The sequence below is a fragment of the Fukomys damarensis genome, unplaced genomic scaffold (assembly GCF_012274545.1).
Source record: "Fukomys damarensis isolate Sample0158 unplaced genomic scaffold, DMR_v1.0_HiC HiC_scaffold_16, whole genome shotgun sequence".
NCBI classification, from domain to species: domain Eukaryota; kingdom Metazoa; phylum Chordata; class Mammalia; order Rodentia; family Bathyergidae; genus Fukomys; species Fukomys damarensis.
Genome location: NW_022900928.1, coordinates 57,907,292 through 57,912,535, shown reverse-complemented (window position 1 = coordinate 57,912,535; position 5,244 = coordinate 57,907,292).

Here is a 5,244-nt window from a genome sequence, read left to right as displayed (position 1 = left end):
CACCCCACAAAATCAGAATATACATTCTTTTCAGCTGCACATGGGTCATTCTCCAAGACAGAGCACATACTAGCTCACAGAACAGGTTTGAATAAATTCAAAGGAATTGAAGTTATTCCCTGTGTATTATCAGATCACGGTGCAATTAAGCTGGAGATCAATAGTATAAGAAACTGTAGGAACATCACCAATACATGGAAATTCAACAACACTCTCCTGAACAATCAATGGATCACAGAGGAAATTAAAGAAGAAATCAGATAGCTTTTACAAATAAATGAAAATGCCAATACTACATACAGGAATCTATGGGACACAATGAAAGCAGTTCTATGTGGAAAATGCATAGCACTGAATGCCCACACTAGGAAAATAGAGTGAGATCCAATAAACAACTTAATGATGAATCTTAGACTCCAAGAAAAACAAGAGCAAGAAAAACCCAAAGCTCGAACAAGAGAGGAAATTGTAAAGATTAGAGGAGAAATCAATGCAATGGAAACTAAGAAAATGATACAAAAAATAAATGAGTTTAACAGTTGGTTTTTTGAAAGAATAAATAAAATTGATAAACCCTTAGCTAACCTTATCAAAAAAAGGAAAGAAAAGGCCCAGATCCATGCAATTAGGTATGAAAAAGGTGAAGTCAAAACAGATCCAACAGAAATCCAGAGAATCATTAATACCTACTTTGAGAACCTGTACTCTAATAAAATGGAAAACAGAAGAAATTGACAGATTTCTAGATATGTATGAATTATCAGAGTTGAACAAAGAAGATAAAAACATTTTAAACACCCCAATCACAATCAGTGAAATTGAAAATGTAATTAAAAATTTACAACAAAGAAAAGCCCAGGTCCTGATGGATTCACTGCTGAATTTTACAAGACATTTTAAGATGAAGGAGTGCCATTACTCCTTAAACTTTTCAATGAAAATGAAAGGGAAGCAGTACTTCCAAATTCATTCCTGGAAGCAAGTATGAGTTTGATTCCCAAAGCAGGGAAAGATGCAACTGAAAAAGAGGACTACAGGCCAATCTCCTTAATGAATATAGATGTAAAAATCCCTAATAAGATACTAGCAAACAGAATACAGAGGATCATCAAGAAGATCATACATCCTGACCAAGTTGGATTTATTCCAGGGATGCAAGGTTGGTTCAACATACATAAATCAATAAATGTAATACATTATATTTACAAGATCAAGGACAAAAACCACATGATCCTTTAGATAGATGCAGAAAAAGCATTTGACAAAATTCAACACCCATTCATGATAAAAACCGTGCAAATATTGGAATAGATGGTCTATATCTCAAGTTATGAAAGGCTATCTATGAAAAACCAACAGCGAACATCATGCTAAATGGCCCAAAACTGAAAACCTTCATGTTAAAACCAGGAACAAGACAAGGATGCCCACTATCACCACTCCTCTTTGATATAGTTCTGGAAACATTAGCCATAGAAATTAGACAAGAGAAATAAATTAAAGCAATAAAGATAGGAAAGTAAAAAGTTAAACTGTCATTATTTGCTGGCAATATGATACTCTACATTGAAGTCTCAAAACACTCCACCAAAAGATTTCTAGACTTAATTGAAACTTTTAGCACAGTAGCTGGATACAAGGTCAATACCCAAAAATCAACAGCCTTGTACACAAATAACATACTCAATGAGAGAGAAATTAGGGAAATAATTCCTTTCAAAATAGCATCCAAAAAATAAAGTATGTAGGAATCAGTCTAAAAATGAAGCAAAAGACCTCTACACTGAAAACAATAGCACTCTGAAAAAAGAGATCAAAGAAAAATGGAAAGATATCCCCTTTTCCTGGGTAGGAAGAATCAACATAGTGAAAATGGCCATACTACCAAAACTGTTATACAGATTTAATTCAATTCCCATTGAAATACCAACAGTATATTTCACAGAACTAGAAAAAAGAATCCAAAAATTCATTTGGAACCATAAGCGACCTAGAACAGCAAAAGCCATCCTAGGCAACAGACACATCGCAGTGGGTATAACAATTCCCAATTTGAAACTATACTATAAAGCCAGTGTGATAAAAACAGCATGGTACTGGCAAAGAAACAGACCTGAGGATCAGTGGAATAGATTGCAAGATACAAAAACAAATCCAATGTACTCAGCTATGGCCTCTTTGACAAAGGAGCTGACCATCCTCACTGGAGGAAAGATAGCCTCTTTAATAAATGGTGTTGGAAAAACTGGATCTCAACCTGCCAAAGATTAAAACTAGACACTTATCTTTCACCATGCACTAAATTAAAATCCAAGAAGTGGATTAAAGATCTAAATATTAAAACAGAAGCACTAAACTTGCTGGGAGATAAGTTAGGCAGAACTCTGGAAGACATTGGCATAGGAAAAGACTTTATGAACAAATCCTCAGTAGCATGGGAACTAGCAGATAGAATCAACAACTGGGATCTCATCTTATTAAGCTTCTGCACTGCAAAACAAATCATAAACAGAACTAAGAGATAATCTACAATGTAGGAAAACATTTTTACCAGATGCTCCTCAGACAAAGTTCTATTACCTAGAATATATGAAGAACTCAAAATAATCAGCCCTCCCAAATATAAAGACCCGATTCACAAATGGGCATCTGAAATAAACAGACATTTCTCAGTCAAAGAAGGAAAAGCAGCAAGTAAATATATGAAAAAATGTTCCACATCAATGGTCATTCAAGAGATGCAGATAAAAACACCACCGAGATTCCACCTCACCCTACAAAGAATGGCTGTTATCAAGAAATCAAACAGCAAATGTTGGTGGGTTTGCGGGAAGAAAGAAACCCTTCTCCATTGTTGGTGGGAGTGCAGACTGGTGCAACCACTGTGGAAATCAATATGGAGATTCCTCAAAGAGCTGGGACTAGAGACTCCATGTGACCCAACCATCCCTCTGCTGGGTATCTTTCCAAAAGGATTAAAAGAATCATATCACAGTGATATATGCACACCTACGTTTATAGCATCACAATTTATAATTGCTAAATCTTAGAAATTGCCCATTTGCCCATCAGTTGGAAACTGGATAAAGATGTTTTTTTTTTATATAAAAGGAATACTACTCAGCCATAAGGAATGAGAAATTAGATCCATTCATAGGAAAGTGGGTACATTTTCAGGATATACTCCTAAGTGAAATAAATAAGTCACACATGTGTAAATACTGAATAATTTCTCTGGTGTGAAAAACTATAATAGTACACAAGATCCTAATGGGGTACTTAACAATGTGAAATAGGAAGAAAAGAGCTAAAGGTGTAGGGAAATTGGGAAGGGTAGGGGAACAGGAATACGGGAAAAGAAAAAAATGTGAGAAAATGAAAAAATGGAAATAAAGTGTTTGTAAATGGGGAGGGGATGAGGGGTGAAGGGAGGGCAGAGATAAGGGGAAAAAATGAGAACCAAAACCTGTCATGTAAAGATACAAATCCCAATAATGAATGTAACTGTACTGAATACCTTAATGTACCAGTAAACTCAATAAAAAGAGAAAAATTAAGAAAACTATCCAATTATTATGTTTAAAGATGAGGTTATCTGTAACATGTTAGAATCATGCAGACCTTGTTATGTGATGAGAATCTTCAGTCTCAAAAGAAAGAACAAGTATTTAAAGAAAATGGAGCAATATAAAACTACTTTTCTGTAACTTATAGAATTCCAGGCTCATTCTTAAGCATCTGTTTAAGAATCCCTTCTCATGTTTCAGAATATTATACTTAGAAGGCATTTATAGTTATTAACATAAATAAACCAATAACTTAACTTTTTATTTTCTATTGCACAATAAGTTTAGGTCCTCTGGGTCACTAAGACTCATGAGTCTTTCATGTCTTATTTTTTTCACTCCTAAATCAGCATGATATTTCCTTTTTTATGACCTACAAATTAATTATTAATAAAGTATAAAAAAGAGGTCTCTTTGATAATTACACAGCTATGTTTCAGGGTTGGCTGAAACTACTTTCTCAAGATGTATTTATCTAGGTCATGAAAACCAAGCAGAAGGAAACTTCTCCCAAATCTTGTAGCAATGTTAAGCAAATTATCTTCCTGAACCAGAAATTAAATCATTTGTGTCTTCAAACTTTCCCATGTAACTTTTCTTATAGTAGCATAATTTTGCATTTTGGCCTTACAAAGCTCTTTTCTTTTGGCAGACAAATCATGCTGGAAAAACAGATTTAGATCCATGGAATCTGTCTCTGTTGCAATAGAGCACTGACAGAGCATTAGATATTTATTTTACCTGAGCTGATTTCTTTCAAAGAAGTGATATAATGAAAACCTAAAATGTGCTCTGTAATATATTTTTATCCAATATATATATACTTTTGCTTAACTAATTCTCAGGAACAACTGGATAAAAAAAATCTCAAAAATTAAGCCATGATACTTAAATGTAAATTAAAAAAACAATTTTATACTATTACATGATCTTGGGCATTTGGAAACAAACATTTTGATTATCAAGGAAAAATAAAACAAAAACCAGCTTGGTGGCACTTTAAGAATGAAATCAGGGCTGAGGGTACAACTTAGTGGTAGAGTGCTGCTTGCCTCACATGAGTATAGCCCTGCATTCAATCCCCAGTACTAAACATACATGCACACAGAGCCACACACACACACACACACACACACACACACACACACACATCTATGAGTTTATGAAACAAAAGTCAGGGTACAGTTATTCCAAATTACCAGAAAACATCTGGGTACCTTTGAGAGAAATAAAGTGTTTCCATTCATTTGGGGTACCTTTGAGAGAAATAAAGTGTTTCCATTCATTTGGGGTGCCCAAATGCCTAATTGTTATAATTCACCCCCATTAAACATAACTCAGAAAATCAACTATTTCCAACAATTTTAGTTGCCTTTAAAAGCACTATATTGTTAACTTTCATTTTTTTAGGATCTTGTATCTCCTTATAGGATTATCACAAACCATTTTAGATTTCAAATTAACTGCAATTCTAGTCCACTCAAAATTGCAAACTGCTCACTTTCACAAGCAAGGATACTACTGCACATTACAGTTACAGTTTAGAATTCCTAGATGCTTTCCCCAGACCCTAATCTGACACTGCATCTAGGAATTCTGTCAGACATGTCATCATCTGAATTCGTAAACAGGTGCTTCTGCTCTTCCTCTGAACAAGTACATTAATATTTTCATAGTC